This window comes from Xenia sp. Carnegie-2017, unplaced genomic scaffold (assembly GCF_021976095.1).
Source record: "Xenia sp. Carnegie-2017 unplaced genomic scaffold, XeniaSp_v1 HiC_scaffold_1, whole genome shotgun sequence".
Lineage (NCBI taxonomy): Eukaryota > Metazoa > Cnidaria > Anthozoa > Malacalcyonacea > Xeniidae > Xenia > Xenia sp. Carnegie-2017.
Genome location: NW_025813402.1, coordinates 6,398,665 through 6,417,846, shown reverse-complemented (window position 1 = coordinate 6,417,846; position 19,182 = coordinate 6,398,665). Strand labels below are relative to the sequence as shown.

The 19,182-nt window shown below is 36.5% G+C and overlaps 3 long non-coding RNA genes and 1 pseudogene across 5 annotated transcripts; 3 read left to right on the top strand and 1 right to left on the bottom strand.

The window, feature by feature from the left end:
- Nucleotides 1-1,268: 1,268 nt before the first annotated feature.
- On the top strand, nucleotides 1,269-5,439 carry LOC124438087. Its single transcript, XR_006945972.1, has 3 exons — nucleotides 1,269-1,342; nucleotides 1,765-1,770; nucleotides 5,429-5,439. It is a non-coding gene; the product is annotated as an uncharacterized LOC124438087 (long non-coding RNA).
- A 113-nt stretch (nucleotides 5,440-5,552) lies between these two features.
- On the bottom strand, nucleotides 5,553-16,192 carry LOC124439799. 3 transcript variants are annotated; one of them, XR_006946480.1, is made up of 7 exons: nucleotides 14,684-16,192; nucleotides 14,439-14,592; nucleotides 14,084-14,336; nucleotides 8,955-9,216; nucleotides 8,672-8,889; nucleotides 8,084-8,369; nucleotides 5,553-6,157 (listed from the first exon to the last, which is right to left on the bottom strand). It is a non-coding gene; the product is annotated as an uncharacterized LOC124439799 (long non-coding RNA). The 3 variants fall into 3 exon arrangements; XR_006946477.1 differs by lacking the exon at nucleotides 14,439-14,592 and having other exon boundaries at nucleotides 14,684-14,740; nucleotides 15,817-16,192; XR_006946474.1 differs by lacking the exon at nucleotides 14,439-14,592.
- A 297-nt stretch (nucleotides 16,193-16,489) lies between these two features.
- Nucleotides 16,490-18,499, top strand: LOC124437549. Its single transcript, XR_006945757.1, has 2 exons — nucleotides 16,490-16,576; nucleotides 18,369-18,499. It is a non-coding gene; the product is annotated as an uncharacterized LOC124437549 (long non-coding RNA).
- Nucleotides 16,964-17,717, top strand: LOC124437541 (annotated as a pseudogene).
- Nucleotides 18,500-19,182: the final 683 nt, after the last annotated feature.

Below are 19,182 nucleotides of genomic sequence, written 5' to 3'. Positions count from 1 at the left end.
TTCCAATCTCAGTGTGGCTTTAGCCCAAATGTTGTTAATCATATACACCGCTGCACTGTTATCAATCATTATTTTGACATGTTTTTGTCTTTTTACATGAGACTCGAAAGACTTTAATGCCAGCAATGCTGCTTTCAGTTCAAGTGTATTAATATGATTATTTGTATCTATATGCATGCCCAATTTCCCCCCGTCTTTTGCAGACCAAAGGAAGCAGGAACGTCGCTACCGAGAGGTAGGGGTGTGTAACACCCCCATTTGCAAATTGAAACAAAAAACAGGTAAAAATCAGGTGAAAATCAGGTGCTAGACTAGTGCAATATTGACATAAACATAATATTTATCGATAAGACTATCAACTTAGATAATTCAATATCAGAAAAATGTGCGGTACGATAACGAGTACGACTTTTCTTTGCTTTCCTTCCATATCAGTTTATCTTACGATGTAAGTTTATACAGTGATCAGTGATCCAAAAGGTCAAAAAAAAGTAATACGTACTATTATACGTGACTTTAAACTGTTGCGCATGCGTTTGTTGCCATTCTTAAACTACTGGCATGTAACAGGTATGACAAAGCACATTTTTGATGCTAGTTAAAAATCATCAAGAAAATTTACCTTTAATAATAAAATTTGCAAAGAAACAATAACTGCAGTGATAGTGACAGTGATATGTTATACTTTTCTCTATGTTTACTCAGTATAAACTACATAAACAATTAATACTTTTTAGAAAGTAGACGCAAAGTCAAAGTCAAAGTAAACAAAACATTCAATCATTTTACGTTTTGACTTTCGGCGATTACGCCTAAGTCATCTTCAGGGATAAAAGTAAATATTTCTTTTCAGAACGTTTGTTTTTATAGGAGCATCTATAAGTGCTATACGTCATGCTTCTATTCTCAGTGAATGCAGGGGTAGCACTAAGAATTTCCCGACATAGGAGCTACCTAAGGTCCGCCACAGGGGGACTGACTTACTTGGCTTATTCGACCACGTGCAAAGTTGTTGCTTCAAAATTATCAGTCCCTGCCTAAAGAATATCAGTAAAACATTGTTGGTTTGGGAAATAATAACTTACATATATAAAATTCATCAACATGGTGTACATGAAGTAATAGATGGTCGTGTTCCCTCTTCGGTAAAAAATTGTCCGAAAAATTCCAAGCTTTTATTTAGAAAAGTACATTTTGATTGATTAAGTCGCAATCCTTTGTCATAAATCCGTTGCAAACATTTGTCAAGATTCTCATCGTGTTCTCTTATTCTGCCATATACTACAATGATATCATCGGCGATATTTTAACGCCTGGTAAACCACGTAGTTGTTCCTGTAGTGTGAACTGAAAAATCTCAGCCGCTGCGTTTGTTTCATAATTTAAGCGTTTTGTATCTAAATAATCCCTTATGTGTAATGAAAGTCGTAATATAGCGACTATTTTCTTCTAACTCCAATTGGTGATATGCCTGAGAGAGATCCAATTTCGAAAACCATTTTGCACCATTTAATTCAAGTCGGATGTCATCCACTGTTGGTATTGGGTGTCTGACTCTGTAAATTGCTGAATTTACTTGTCTCATGTCTACACAGAGACGTACTCCTCCATCCTTTTTAGGTACAACGACAATAGGTGAAATCCATGGAGTCGCTTGGGTTTCTGGTACTCGCTCGATGATGTCACTACGTTCTAACTGTTTAAATTCAACTGAGACTTTCTCACGTACATGGAAGGGAATACGCCTTTGTGGCTGAGCGTTAGGTGCGTGTGATTCATTGATGTTTAATTTTATCTGTTGTCCTGTCAGCTTAACCCAAACCACGAAAAACCTCTTCATGTTTTTTAAGAATGTGATTCATTCTCCTGTCACATTTAAGGGTCGTTTGCTGGAAGTATTAACGTGTTCTTTACTTTGATCTTGTGTTGAATTATCTCGTTTGGGCTTACTGTGACACACGCTCAAAAAGTGGTTTGTTTACCGCATTTGTGGCAGGTTTTTCCTTTCGCCGGGCAAACGCCTTAATGTGGGTGTGGACCGCCACAATAATAACATTTTCGAGTCGATTCAGATTGTAATATCTTTTAATTTCGCTCTTAAAATGTCAATATTAACCTCCTTACATGCTATCGTTTTTTCTATTTTTCTCACTCGTTCTCATGCCATTTTAAATATTGAGATGTAGGAAATATATGGATTGCGCGCTACATTTCAACTTGCAATTACCGCCGAACAATGTTCACAGCAAAAAAATTTCATCGCAGGTAGTTGGAAGGGCAGCCGACGTGCCTTTCTTCAAGTTTGCCCGTATATTGGCGGCAGTACCTGCGGTAAGGCTGTGGTGACTGTACTTACCTGCGGTGACGCGTTTACAACTACCTTAGACCATCGCCAAAGAAATCGCCAGTGTGCTCGCAGGTAGAACCCCGGTAGCTGTGAACCCGGCTTTTTAGATAAAAGTAATCCGTATCGTATCGAATCGTTACTATCGGTATCGCCCATCACAAGGAGGCGCAGCACAATTGGTTATCGGCGAGTGGTCGGCGGTATCTCGTATCAATTTCGTATAACTCCGTAGCGTATGTTGTATGGTCGTAAGATACGTGAGATAGTCTCAGACGTACTTTTGATGTAAGGTATCGCTGCTGTTGTCACTGAGTTGTTCGTTTCGTTGGGTTCACTTACAAACCCGTGTCGCACATAAACCAATCACAACGTTACGACAAGTACTAACGAACATAAAGGACAAAGAACAAGCCAACGAACGACAAGGTGCAGTTTACAAAATAAACTTCTCCGACTGCCACGCCTCCTATGTCGGGGAAACTGGCAGGAACTTAAACATAAGACTTACTGAACACAAACGAGCTACTAAGAAACAAGACAAAACTAATCACATTGCCGAACATCACCGAGTCACAAAGCACAACATAGACTTGGACTCGGCAAAATGCATTACTTAGAGTACTGACTATAGACAACGGCTTACATTAGAAAGTTGGTATACCAACTTGGAACAAACCCCCCCTGAACAGATCACAGCAATTACCGGCACCTTAGAAACGACTTATTCACAATACAAACAAGCGATCAACTAAAAACATTAAACTTCACACTAATTCACAATGACAATACACAATTGACACCCACACATTACAACTAAAAACATCACACCTATATCACACATCACAACAAAAATATTTCACTTCACAATAATTCACAATGACAATACACATTTCCTGTACACATGTCCTGTACACATGTCCATCTACATTGTATTGTGTGTCCAGTCCTTCTCAGGACTATTTTAGACACCTGATAGGCCTCTAAATTGCTGTTTTAAACATGCGTTGTGTGAGATTAATAAGTCCTTAATAACCGAGCTCGAAGTCTTTACGGAGAAATATCAGACCAAGGTTTGTACAAAAAGACAGAGAAAGACCGTAAACACCGCGAAACCGAGATTATTAAAAAGTTTACTACTTGGCATTATTTGACCTGAAACGAAACTTGCTTTCTTTCTTGTCTTTGCTGCTTTGTACGGGCTGCCTTTCACTTTACTAATTTTTTTTCAGTAGAAAAGAAATCGTTTCAAATTGTATTTTCTGGATAGTTAAACTGTTGTCCGAGTGTTTTTCCTTCGACTCACATTTGTTTGTGGTTTTTTGTTTTTTTTGCTGCAAGTGTACATTTTACTGTAAAATTACGCGTTTTGGACCGTGGTCGATTACGGGAAAATAACGGACCGGCAAAATGTTTCTGAGCCAATCAAAGCGCGCCATGTAATAAAATGCCTGCAATACAATAAAATTTATTTTTCAAATCATTTACACAAAGGGTAATTATTAAAACGTGTTTCAGCACTGCTAATCGCTAGACTCGTCCGACTATGTATAAAAATGACATAGAGAATTTCAATTTGTGCAATTTAGGAAAAGGATTTAATAGATAATATTGAATCTTATTTAACTTGATAAGGATCATGTAGTCAGTTAGTTCACAATCACAAAAAAACCCCGAAAATCGCACAAATATAAATTGCATCTATATTCAAATCTGGTTATTAAAATGCTACCAGGAAAATTAAACACTTTTCTTCTAGCAAATAATGGATGGTGGGACATACACCAAATGCCTCAACCCAAGTGACCCGAAAAACCCATCGTGAGATATGATTTAAGTATTAATCATTTGCTACATGAGATATGCCGGAAAGTGCTTTTACCTAGAGTATATCTAATATATTAATCCTAACACGGTTTTTAATATGCACATGAAAAACATGGGACTTGGACGAGATTTGAACTCGCACCTTCGGGATACCCATCCGCGGACTCGTAAGTAATATATAGGATAAATAAATTGATATATATAAAGTTGCCATTTGCTCTTTGGCATATATTAATTGAGATTGTTTATCACCTTATTCTTCAAATGTTCTTAAAAACACAGTCTTAATAGAAGTCTCTACATTTAATTCTACTAACCTTTTTGCCAGATTTTTTCACATCTTGAAAACATGTATTTACGAAAATAAGAAATGAAATGAGCACCTTTAACGTTTCTTTTAACGACTCACTTCTCGTCAAGATCCGCGACTTTGTTTCTTAGATGGTCTCCCTGTGTTCATATAGACGTAATGACGTCATTGACGTCATGACGCATTGTGGTCTTAGTAGTCACGTGAATGTAACTATATGACTACATGGCTTTTGTACTATATGGGTATACTATTTACGGTAATTCTGTGTTTGTTTCTCGTTTTCTTTTAAGTGCTTTTAATCCAAATAAAGAATTTAAATCTATTATAAACTAGGGACTACTGCAACTTAGCGGACACCTTGGACGCTGACCCAAACCCTAACCCTTTAATCCTAACCAAAAATGAGCCTGCGATCCGCATATTAGCGCTTCGGGTGTCCCTAAACTACAAATCTGTTCATAAACTCTTGCACGGGTTGTCATGGATTCGGCTGTCTTAAAAAACGGCAAAAGTCTAGTTTTCGTGTCAGTTAAAAAACGCACTAGTCAGTTGCTTCCTACAGCAACAAATTGCATCCCCGACGTTCTTTTTATTATTTTCCAAAATGTAAACATACATAGAATACACATATCTCATATCATTGAAGTATTTTTATCAAACGCCTGGCCGTATCGTTGGCTGCCATTTCACATGCCTTATAAGTTAACTCTTAATGGTCGTCAAGCATTAATACTTATCACCGGACGTTTAAGACGTTTTTTGATAAGACACACATGGAGGAGTGACTACCATACGAAACTAATACTACCGGACGTTTAAGAACAATACTTCTACGATACCATAATTCCTTATCCATACAAAGATCTGTGTGTTCTTTACGTTTACAGTTCAGAAAATAATAAAAAAGCACGGGATGAATTTTGTTGTTGTAAGAACGAATAAAGTGAAACCACTGTACTCTTCACTATGTTTGGCCGAAATTGGCACTGAAACTAGGCTTTTGTCGTTGATATACCTCGGCGTGTGTCTTCTGAGACCCTTAAAAAATAACATAATCTCAAAACAATGGAAGGGTGCATTAACTCGGATTTTCATTAATACCTCGAAACTAGCATTACGCTCTCTGAAAAAAAATTGAAGAAGTAAAGTGGCCAAAAACATTCTTCGTTTTTCCGGTGCTTGAAAAGTCCGTATCCTCGCGCGTGTCCATTGCGCATGCTCGAAATTCGAGTGCCACAAATCATTCATGTTGAAATTCTCAAATTAGGCCAAATTAGTTGTTTAAATTTTAAATGTTTTGGGTAGTTATTACATCAGAATATTGTGAAATTGCTCGAGAAGATTTATCTTATGATAAGTATTAAACAGTTTCCTGAAAATAGACATGTTTCGACATGTTTCAGAAAACTTGTCGTTTATATTAAATGTGCATTGGCAATAGTGCTTTTACGAAACTATGTAAACAGTTTCCAATTCATTCGTGTTTTCATTGGTCCACGAGTCCTCATCCAAAACTTTCGAGCGTACTCTAGGTGCTTCAACTACGTTGAATTTCATAAAGCTATCTTAAACCTGGCGTCGTTGTTTATCCTCTGTCATGCTTGGATTTTGTTTCGCTTTTGGAAGTTTCATTTTCAAGTATTTCTTCTACCTCAATCCATAAATTATAATATCTGTCGAAAAAAATTAGAGCATTGTTTATGCACAAAATACGCAGATACAAAGTTATGCAGAAAAACAAAAACATCTCTAACATGGTCACGGATATTACGAGTGACCTAACAAAGTGTTGATGAGTTTGATATGCTCATTTGTCAAAACAAGCTTAAAAAGACAAAGAGCATGCCAAAAATATATGATTGAAAATTTGCTAAGGGCATATAGGCAAGCAGTAAATTCAGCGCTCGCTCCGTTACAAATTAATTGAGATTTAGTCTGAGAATGCCTAATCAACTCCACCTAATCTCCAAGTTTACGGTCATGGCAACGACCAAATGTATGTGCTAGTACCGATTATGGAGTAATTAGCTCGCTCAGTCACAAATTTTCAAATAAATCATTTGCGCATGCGCAGTCGACTGGACCAACTGTCTAAGTTCATGGTCATGGCAACGACCAACTGCATCTATTGACACCGATCTTAAAGTAAATAGCAATGTTTAATAACAATTTAATAGAGAAATCATCTGCGCATACGCTCGAGCATTCACAGTCCACTTGAATAATTGTGCACTTGCACTATATTTGTGGCAATTAGGTCACTTAGTCGCAAATTATTAAAGAAATATTCTTAGCATGCGCACTAGTGACTTTAATAATACCACAACTTTCGTAAGCCTTTGAATTTTTGTATATATATATATAAAGCTAAAACTTCGTATAGTAGATGTCAACTAGCAGTGGAAGCTGGGTGCGATAAGGTATGCAGTGGCTTAGGGGCCCACACTTCGGTGGCGACCGCACTCTCCCTGCGTACCCCGAGCAAAGCCTATCGCAGGTGATCTCGGGGTTTGATGGGCGGAAGCTTGCTATTGCATCTCCCAAGTAGGATAGCGTGGAGGGGCCGAAATCTCCTACCGAAACATTAACATGCGGCGTTCTAGTGCCTTGCGCTTAAGAAGGTATCGGGAAGCATGGACCGAAAACGGGGTTTTTTCTTTCGAATTTTATCTTTTTAAAATAAAATAAACCAAGCAATGCTTCAATTAAATTCTTCTGAAACTGTCCCTTTTTATGACACTTACAATTCAAGATAACTTTAAACATGTTTTATACAATTTTTATTGGTTTATATCTTTCTGATTTAATTCTGTGATTTACTGTTTCTCATGTATCACGAGCAAACCATCCATGGACTTCATGGCAAACAAGATTATCTTGTTCCCTTAACTAACATGCGACGCTCTAGTGCTAAACTATCTCGGGGGTATTCGGAGGCATGGATCGAACACGGGATTTTTTGTTTTCAAAATTTGTCTTTTTTCTTTACAAAAATTCCTCTCATAAAAGAAACTAGAACATCCAATAATACAGCAAAAGTTCAAACAACTTCTGCCTTTTTGATTTATAATTTAAACCGACTCTAAGCAAGTTAATAAGTTTTTTACTTGTTACGTTTTTTAATGTAGCTTTCTCAGAACTCTCTCGTGATGAAAGAGAGCCTCGATCCTTATACAATATAAGTCTCTCGTCTTGAACGAAGGCATCCATGGGATTCATGGAAAAATGGGATTATCTAAACATTTATAATAGTTTCTACAAAAGAAAACATTTAATAAGCCAAGGAATTTGTATCTTCTAAATCGAACCTCCCTTTCGACCTTATGTTATAAAATTTTGACTAATTTTGGATTGTAAATTTCTTTTTACCTTCATGATATTTTCATGATTCAATCTAGAAAGTAACTTCTCCTCTCGAGTAATTTTGCGATTAAACAGCACAATTTTCGAATTCAAAGGAATTTTTTGATCGCATAAAGACAGCCGTACAATTTATTACGAACCTAAGCGTATATATAGCATTTTCAAAACACGTAAAAAATTTCCTTCACATGACCAAATTACCGTCTCTTTAAACGATGTATGTAATAAAAAGTTACCTTGACAACTGAAGCAAACCCTCCTTTTTCCAAGCATTCGCAACACCTCAAATTCATTCCGAATTCTTGAATTTTTCGCAGAGTAGCCGAAAGATTAGGCATCATTTCAAAATACTCATCTCCATCATCACAGCTATTTTGATTTCAACCGTGATCTTTTTCAGCGTCAAGCGTATCTGAAGTGATGTTATTGCTTAAACCGTGCGAAATGACATTTGGAGAGATAACAGGATGTCCAAGAAGCTGCTGTGCTAAGCATTGGTTACCGATCTCCGGAGATAGACGTCTAAACAAAGTATATGTATACAGTAAAAGTATAACTTTATTCAATTCATCCAAAGACCAAACTCTTTTTCCTTCCCATTAGTTGACTTTTTAAAGAAAACACCTCAAACATAAAACAATAGAAAACCAAAAATGTCGAAACGCGTTGACTTGAATCATACCCCTCCGGCAAAAATTAGAGAAAAATAGAAAATAATAAGTCTTTATATATATTTACTGAGCTAAACGAAACTTTTTCATATTTTTTTCATGTTTAGTTACACATACATACAGTTAGCAAATACAATAACCGAAAGTTTCTACCTGCGAATGAACGTGAACTAATCCTTCTATAATATCACGGAGAAGCCGCCACATTCTCTGTTGGTGCTTGTACTATCCCTCGTCAATAACATTCTTAGAGTACTCTTCTCACAATACAACATCTGCATACGCAAAACGTGCAGAATACACTTTGAATCTTCTTGCAAATCTCCTGTGATGATTGCTTCCTTTTCACTTTCGAAATCAGATTTCTCGTCCTAAAGGAACGGACACTGGTATAATTTTTACATATCTTCAGCAACATCATGAGAGGTTCACACACCATTATATCACGTGAGCCAACGAGCTTCCAAAATGTATATGTGATTCATCGATATTTCTTTTGGAATCATTTGTGTTTTGATTGGTCATCGAGTCCTCATCAACTCTCTAGCGTACGCTAGGTGCTTTAACCACGTTGAATTTCATCAATCTATCTTAAAACTGGCATCGTTGTTTATCCTCTGTCATGCTTGGATTTTGTTTCGCTTTTGGAAGTTTCATTTTCAAGTATTTCTTCTACCTCAATCCATAAATTATAATATCTGTCGAAAAAAATTAGAGCATTGTTTATGCACAAAATACGCAGATACAAATTTATGCAGAACAGCAAAAACATCTCTAACATGGTCACGGATAATACGAGTGTCCTAACAAAGTGTTGATGAGTATCATATGCATTTGTCAAAACAAGCTTAAAAAGACAAAGAGCATGCCAAAAACATATGATTGAAAATTTGCTAAGGGCATATAGGCAAGCAGTAAATTCAGCGCTCGCTCCGTTACAAATTAATTGAGATTTAGTCTGAGAATGCCTAATCAACTCCACCTAATCTCCAAGTTTACGGTCATGGCAACGACCAAATGTATGTGCTAGTACCGATTATGGAGTAATTAGCTCGCTCAGTCACAAATTTTCAAATAAATCATTTGCGCATGCACAGTCGACTGGACCAACTGTCTAAGTTCATGGTCATGGTAACGACCAACTGCATCTATTGACACCGATCTTAAAGTAAATAGCAATGTTTAATAACAATTCAATAGAGAAATTATCTGCGCATGCGCTCGATATGCGCCTAGCTCTACTATGTCGATAATTATACACTCTCTTTTCTATGGAAAGACCTTGTTGGGGGTATGGTTTCATAAAGTACGGTTTCAGAGCAAATGCATCATCACCCACCAAAACAAAAGGTAAACACTCTGAACATCCGGCAAGATATTCAGGACTTCGTAAGGATAATTTATTGTCCTCAATAGCCAATGCCAATCCACATTTATTCCATATTCCGCCATCGGATACACGACCATTTGTGCCAATGTCCCCATACAAACACTCATAATCAGGTCCTGCTACAGCAAGGACAACTATAGAATGAGTGTGCTTGTAATTGTAGAAGTAGGAGCCTGAATTTGGTGGTTGTTGTACAACTACATGTTTGCCATCAATGGCTCCAAGGCAATGAGGGTACTGCCACTTCTCATTAAATTTTTGGCAATATGCAACCATTCTCGCTTTTTGGATGGTACTTTCATATAATCTGGTTGAACATGATCGTTTATAGCATCACAAACATTTTTTACAATATATGAAATTGCAGAACTTGATATTCGAAACTGAAAACTTAATGATCTATATGATTCCCCAGTGGCCAAAAAACGTATGATCAATGTTAATCTTTCTGCAGCTGTGATTACTTTGTGACCACCAGAGACCTGACACGGCGTAATGTCTTTTTCAATATATCGTAATAACGTTTGAAAGTCGTCATAGCTCATTCGCATCATTTCTTTATATCCTGCGGTATCCTCCATTCTTAATTCCTTAACAATGTTGGTAAAATAGCCCTTTTCTTTTCTTTTCTTCATCCATGGTCTTGTTTTTCCTCTTGTCCAACTTCTTTTGTTTTCCTCTAGAAGTTCTACTACACATAAGGCAGCTACACAACGACGAATTTTGTGATATTGATGAATTTCAAAATTAGTGGCCGCCATATTTATTCGAATTGCGTAATGTTTAATCATCAATGATATAAAATGTTGTTTTCGTTTGACCAGTAGGGCACAACATCTTTCAACATCTTCCAACAAAGTTGGATGGTGTTAGTTGAAAATGTTGCGCTCGTTTGACCAGGGCTTTAGGTACGTAATAAATTGGAAGACTTTCTCTATACGATCAAAAGAGCTCTTTGAATCCGAAAAGTGTGCTGTTTAATCGCAATATTACTCGAGAAGAGAAGTTATATTCTAGATTGAATCATGAAAAAACAAATTTCCTATCAAAAATAAATCAAACTTTTATAACATAAAAAGTTGAAAGCGAGGTTCAATTTAGACGATACAAACTGCTTTCCCAGCTTATTAAATGTTATCTTTGTAGAAACTATTATAAAAGTAGATAATCCCATGAAGCCCATGGATTCTCTCGTTAATGATGAGAGAATTATGAGAAAAATACATTATAAAAGGTAACAAGTAAGGAAAAGTATAAACATGCTTTATGTTAGTTTAAATTATTTGTCAAAAAGGCAGAAGTTGTTTGAACCTTTGCTGTATTATTCGAAGTTCTAGTTTCTTTTATGAGAGGAATTTTTGTAAAGAAAAAAAACAAATTTTGAAAACAAAAAATCCCGTCTTCGATCCATGCCTGTCGATACCCCGAGATAGTTTAGCACTAGAGCATCGCATGTTAGTTAAGGAAACAAGATAATCTTGTTTGCCATGAAGTCCATGGATGGTTTGCTCGTGATACATGAGAAACAGTAAATCACAGAATTAAATCAGAAAGATATAAACCAATAAAAATTGTATAAAACATGTTTAAAGTTATCTTGAATTGTAAGTGTCATAAAAAGGGACAGTTTCAGAAGAATTTAATTGAAGCATTGTTTGGTTTATTTTATTTTAAAAAGATAAATTTCGAAAGAAAAAACCCCGTTTTCGGTCCATGCTTCCCGATATCTTCTTATGCGCAAGGCACTAGACCGCCGCATGTTAACGTTTCGGTAGGAGATTTCGGCCCCTCCACGCTATCCTACTTGGGAGATGCAATAGCAAGCTTCCGCCCATCAGACCCTGAGATCACCTGCGATAGGCTTTGCTCGGGGTACGCAGGGAGAGTGCGGTCGCCACCGAAGTGTGGGCTCCTAAGCCACTGCATACCTAGTCGCACCCAGCTTCCACTGCTAGTTGACATCTACTATACGAAGTTTTAGCTTTGTATATATATATATACAAAAATTCAAAGGCTTACGAAAGTTGTGGTATTATTAAAGTCACTAGTGCGCATGCTCAGATTATTTCTTTAATAATTTGCGACAAAGTGACCTAAGTGCCCCAAATGTAGTGCAAGTGCATCTAGTTAGTCGTCGCCATGACTGTGAACAATTATTCAAGTGAACAATTTGTTTTGGTGGGTGATGATGCATTTGCTCTGAAACCGTGACTTTATGAAACCATACCCCAACAAGGTCTTTCCATAGAAAGAGAGTGTATAATTATCGACATAGTAGAGCTAGCATATCTGAAAACCTCTTTGGAATTGTAGTTAACAGATGGAGATTTTGAGGACAACACTTCAGCTACCACCAGAAACTGTGGAATCCTTAATCAAAGCTGCATTTGTACTTCATAATTTCTTGAGAAAAGGTGCCTCCAGAAATGATTATTGTCCACCTGGTTTATGTGATGCTGAAGATTCAAGTGGTAAACTCATTCCTGGTCAATGGCGACAAGACAATTCAGCTATACTTACATCACTCAGTGTATCATCATCTGGTCATAACTCTTCAAATCTTGCAAAATCAATTAGGAATGCATTTATGGAATATTTTTGCACTCATGGTGCTATAGAATGGCAATGGGAAAGATGCTAGTTACTATTTACTAAAATATTGAATAGCCATTACATTGATAATTCATCAACAAACTCAATTTCATGCAATTTTGCAAAACAAAACTAAGTAAATTTTAGTCACTATACAAAGGTGATATGAAGTTGATGAAAATGTTGCAAGCTGTCTATTTTTTAAAATAACACATCTATTTTAAGTAAAATACAAAATTTTTCTACCTCATTCTGTCATCCTCAATTACAACAATAGCAACAGTAGAATACTAAACATGGAACTTATTATTTGCTATACATAGAAAGCTTCCTTAATATTGCACAGCATTTTTAAAAATGGAATGCGGATTTCAGTTTCTGTAGTCACTTGTGGATTTAACTGCATTTCATACGGACGTTCTTCTGTGAATTGCTGACCAATGTTTTGATTTGCATTTGTATGATTTGAATAAAAAAGTGTTGGATGGGATGTCGAACTATTCATTTCATTTATTTCCAGCTCAAAAATTATATCTGTGATGCGTTTTTCAGCAACTATTCTGGTTCTTGGTGGAAATTTTGATAACTTCTCTGCCTCATACATTGAAAATAGACACTGACTAACACTATTTGAAGCAGGCATTGGCTCTTTTAAAACGTCAATGCAAGTAGTAATAAGGTCTCTCTTTCTTCTTCTGCTTCAGCTCGTATCCTAGTGGGTGTTTTATAACTGCCACGTGATGATTTGGATGAAACCGACTCCGAATCCAATCCTGTATCCATCTCATCATCAACAGAATCAAGACGAGGAGATATATTTGAAGATGAATGCTTTGAAAGGTTGTCTTACTTTTGCCAGCGTTCATAACCGGACGAAGGAATTGTAATCGGTCCCATAAGCCCACGACGATGAATAGTTCTGACTCGAACTTTGACCAGATTTCGTTTTGTTTGTTTTCGCGATTTCTCGGCCAAGTTGCGCCCTTAGTGAAACAAGTCTAGCTTTAATATCTTTCACGCTAATCCCCAATATATTCTTCATTTCCTCGTAAGCTAGTTCCTTTACATCTCGGCAGTGGTAGTCCTTTTGAAATACGTCCCACAGACAAGGTCTTTCTTCGAACAAGTCAATCAAGGTGTTGGTCTCATTCGTGGTCCACTTTCTAACTGCTTTTTTCTTTTTGGTATTATATTCTTCTACAATTACTTCTTCGTCACTTAAATTTGCTATTTCGTCCGCCATGTTTATTATCAAGCTAAACGTATATTGCGCATGCGTATGACCAACATTGTTGCTAACGCCAGGTCAAACGATCGCAACATGCAAAATTAGCATAATTTGTTGGATAAAAATTTGACTACAATCAAATTCCATGCAACATAGTCCAACATCATGCAACATTATAGGGTGGTCAAACGGGGCCAACATTTTGTGACAACAAAGTTGGATGATGTTGGATCAAAATGTTGCGCTCGTTTGACTGGGCTTAAGCGTATATAAAGCATTTCTAAATCACGTACAAAATTTCCTTCACATGACCAAATTACCGTCTATTTGAACAATATATGTAATAAAAAGTTACCTTGACAACTGACGCAAATCCTCCTTTTCCCAAGCATTTGCAACACCTCAAATTCATTCCGAACTCTTGAATTTCTTGCAGTGTAGCCGAAAGGAATAGGCGTCAAATCAGGAGACTATGACCTAGTCTTCTATCATGTCCTGGTCATTAGGAAGTTTTCCAATGTTTTGTTTTACGTTTGCTCCTTAGTCTTTGATGATAGAACTCTAGCACGCGTTATTGTAGAGGTTCCCGGGAATATGGGGTGAAATAGCTAAAATCACAAGTAGCAGGAAATGGATTTATTGGTTGCAGTATAAAGTGAAGAGTAAAAACACAGATTGTTGCAGTAAGCATTGAATAGATTATACGGTACCCATTGATTGGAAGTGAGCATTGACGAGGGAATTGTGAATAATGGTGGTGGTGGAGGCACAAAGACATGAGAGCTCACAGATTTTGTCACCACTTGATAGCAACATTTACATCACCATCACAAGCTTGATAGATATGCTGGAGCACAGTTGTGTCTTCATTAGGGAAGATATTTGTTATGATGTACTTCTGTTGATAGTATTGAATTTTTCGTGTTTGTTGAATGTATATTAACAAAACCTTTACCTCTTCTGCATGGCTTGCAGCTGTTCAATCTCACAAGAAAATCTCGTCTTCTTTTCTCTGAAAACATACACAAAATGCAAACATTAGAGTTTCTTAGTAATCGTTAGATACATTTTGAGATAAAAATCTATTTATAATGTTGCCGACTAATGTTTATTGGGATTAAATTTGTAAGAAAACGTAAATATCGAAGCGTACTTAAATGTAATTTTTAACCTTTCAAAACTTTGGGTTGAGATTTGAACGAAAATTTACAAGTAGTCGGAGTGGTAAAATAAGCGCAAATGTACGCAAGCCAGATAAGGAAAGGTAAAAGATGTTATATACCTAGGGCCTCTTAATAGAATTTTAAAGCCCAAAACGTAACTTCTCGTGTTGGACATAAAGTGCAAAGCATGAATTAGTCTTACTTTTTAGTTTTTGAATAAGTGTTTTTCACTTAGCGGTTTTGTTCATTATTTTTTTCAAAGTTGTCGATTTCCGCGTTATTTTTAGTTTGCCTTGTTAAAGACGTCAATACTTAATCCCTTGTCTCGTGCTACGATAAAAATGTTTCCTCATGAATATTATAACTACTAACACGATTCACCTTTGGGCAATTAAAACTTTGCCAGCATCTCAAGCACATTTAATGTTTTGTATGTTTTTAAACAATGTTTGATTTAAAATAAGAGACGGTAGAGCGTTGTTGTCTCCAGTGCTGATGATTCAATAAGGACTTATTTCATAAAAACTGACATTCGTATATTTTAGTTCCGATGCTAAATTCCGGCCATTAGTGTATGCTAAACTGTCGAAAATTTACAGCAAAATCATCTTGATGAAATACCTTTTTATTCTTTTTGCAATCACGATTAAAGTTTATGGCATAAAACGTTTTTCCTATATATATTATATAACAGTTTGAGAAAACAAACGATGCACTATTTAGAAGATTTCTAAACGCAAGAAGAAGAGTATAAATGCACGGATTTTTGTAGTAGCCATTCTTATACAATGATATGGCAAGAAACTTGATCGCAATCATCAAATGATACGTGTGCTCACCAAAGAACTAATATTTATACGACATAAATGAATTTATATATATATTTCTAAACATGTAAGAATACAAAATATTGAACTCGATACACCTGATTTTCTAAGTGAATTTAACTGTAATCAAACCAATTCACGTTCCAGTACTTCGTCAGAGCCATAGAACATTGGTTGAACCATTAGTTCCCCTTCTTTGTGTTTGTAACACAGGACTGATCTCTGGACATCCCGATCTCTTTGGTCATCCCGATACAATTTTGCTTTTATTGCAATCGCAATGTTTAAATCTACCGCTTTGTCTGTGATTTCGTAGGGCACGAGTTGGCCATCCTTCAAGCAATTAGCATGTGTTCAGCGACCCGAAGATGAATCAACTTTTCTCGTTCTTTTATCCAGTAAAATATCGCTACAGTATAGGAATATACACTAGAGCCACTTTGCTGAGCATGTGGCTGCTGTGTATTTAATTAGTTTACTGGCTGTCGTTTGCCATATCGTTAATCCTATAGAGTCCTTAAGTGTGACGTCACGTTACCATGGCGCTAAAAATGCAGTTCTAAACAAAATATCTTATGCGAGCGCTTTGAACACGCTTCCTTTGTTTTGAATGTCTAAAGCTTTAATTATCCAGTGTAATCCCACAAAAGACAATAAAAGAAACCAGGAAAGGTTAAAGGGTCATCCAAGGGATCAACTTTTCTTTAAGAAGTGTAAAGGACGCGGGTCAAACGGGCAAAATGGTTTACTGTTTTGTTCTACATGTGGCCATTCGTCGGAGGCAACACTTGCAAGTTCTTCTTTTCCAAGCGCTACAATGCTGAACGACGAGTACAAGAGATGGGTTCGACTCATAAGGTATGTGAACTGATATTCAAAAAAATTCCTTAATCGGTGAAAATTTGATGAATTACGAGATTTTAAGTGAGATTTACGAACTCTCTTCAGGTGAAGAGTTGACATCAGGACATGAGGGAGAATCATCGAATACTGAATTATAGAAGCTTCAGCTAGTTGTCTTTTTAACGGTCGCTTTGTATTTTCCGTAGCCAAAACCTTAAATCTTAATGTTTTGAAGGTATATAATCCATCAATTTTGAGGATCAAATTTTTATCACGTTAATGAAAGTACGACAGAACTACACACAGCTTCACCTAGCCCAATTGTTTCATTGTAGTGTGGCCACAATTTCTTACATTGTTATAACATTCACTCATGTTTTGCATGAAATTTTGTTTGACCTAATGACGTCGATTCCATCCCGGAATAAAACAAGATCTCTGCACCTCCTCTTTCAGGGCAATTTGAATCCTGTCGGATTGTTATAGACTGCACAGATATTGAGGTTGCTGCACTGGGATTGATGAGTCAGCAAAATGCAACCTATTTATCATACAGAGGAATGAATTCCTTTAAGATAATAGTTGGTGTTGCACCAAATGGAGTCATTACTAATGTCAGTCGGCTGTATCCGGGTTCTATTTCAGACAAGGCCATTGTGCAACAGTCTGGACTGCTTAATCACTTGACAGCTGGAGATATGATTCTGGCGGACAAGGGTTTCCTTATCCAGGATGTTGTACCACATGGTGTCTTTGCCAATATTCCACCTTTTCTGAATAATGGAACTTTCACAGAGAGTGAGGTCAAGAAAACAAAAGCCAAGGCTAAAGCACGGATTCATGTCGAAGAGCCAATGCTAGGCTGAAAGACTTCAAAATTTTAGGCGTCATTCCTTTGTATTTGCACTGCTATGCTGCATTTTGTTTCAGTTATGTGCAGCACTTGTAAATTTGCAATTTCCTCTCATCAAAGAGGGATGTGAAGATATGGTTTTTGAGTAGTTTTATGCTTGAAGACTACATTGGACAGTTTTTTAATAATTATTGTTGTTAAAATAGAAATAAAATAATTTGTAGACTGAGGCTTACTTAGAAGAAAATACAGCTAGAGGGGTGTGGGGAGCATTCTAATATAACAGTAAAGGGATGATTTTACCCTAGGGATTACAATATTTATCATCTGGTATGGTATAGCCTGGGTGTACATAGGGTGTCAAATTAGATCACTGCGAGAATTTTTATCATGTTTAGGAGAACAGAAGTTAAAAGAAGTTTTGACGCATGTTTTACAATGGATGTCTTTTGGGAATAAAAATAAAAGCAAGTACTGTCCACAGTTACCCTTAAGGAGTCTTTCTGAACATTTCCATGAGCATCCCATCACTTTTATATGGGAATTTCCCTTCCCCAGGAAAACAACATTAAATGATGTACCATATTTCCATGTCTTTAAATACCATGTTATCCTTGTGTTTATTAATAAAAAAATATATGTATAGCCTGTTACCACAACTCCTCACACCAAACTAGTAGTGGTAGGTCAATTTGAGTACTGAAAACCGACGAGTATCATTATTTTTAAAACAAATCGTTCATTAAAAGCCTTTTATTTCACTTGAAGAGAAAATCACGCCCTCGTGTTCATTTGGGCAACAAAACAGTGTAAAACTTTATCTTGACATTTGGCATTCACCGTCACTTTATAAACCTTTTGTTTCATTCTTGCGTACTTCTCCTCATAAAACACTCTGCTGGTAAGTAAATGCTTCAATGTGATCTGAATTAAGTGGTTTTCCCCTTTTTATAGATTTCTTTCTTCTGAGAAGAAAGAAAAGCGAAGCGATGGATAATGTCTCCATTTTGAATCGAATGGGCGCTTGTTTGGAACTGAGATTTTAGCACCATGGAAACGTGACGTCACCACTTAAGGACTCTATTGGTCACAATGCAATTTACTGGCTGCCAATATGCTATCACATGCGTAATAAGATATGCGTGGCACGAAAAATTCAATGGAGTGTTGTTATGTAAACTGTGTTTATGAGATTAAGCTTTTCGTCTGATGCGCTCCAAAATTCCTGGCTGCCGTTGTAAAAATACTTTTTTATGACCTATATTTCTTATTTGAATGGGGCTGTTCAATATGTCACTCTGCGTAGTTCGTTGTCTTAAATTTTATCATTCTTAAGGCCATTCAGCATATCTCAAAATTTTCGATAAAAGTCTTTTCAAATCGATTGAAATAAAGATCCGACTGTCACAAACCGACTCTCGAAGGCTAACATTATATGTACATTTAATATACACGACAAGTTTTTAGACATGTTTCGACATCTCATGATATCTTCAGTATGAGTGAAATTATAGGTGATACAAGGTTTATATAAAAGTAATATGATACAGAATTATAACAATAAAAAGGAAATAAGATAAATTAATGGGGAGCATCCGAGCGTATTATAAACTAAATATTGTATTGAATTTAAAAACTTGAACATTGAGGTCAGGGTTAGTTTTGTTAATGTGGAGTGCTTCTTTGATTTTAAGGGTGAATGAGGTGTCGGCAGTGTCGATGATTTTGAAGCAAGAGGGTGAATAGTTGGTTTTACATGAGTGTGATT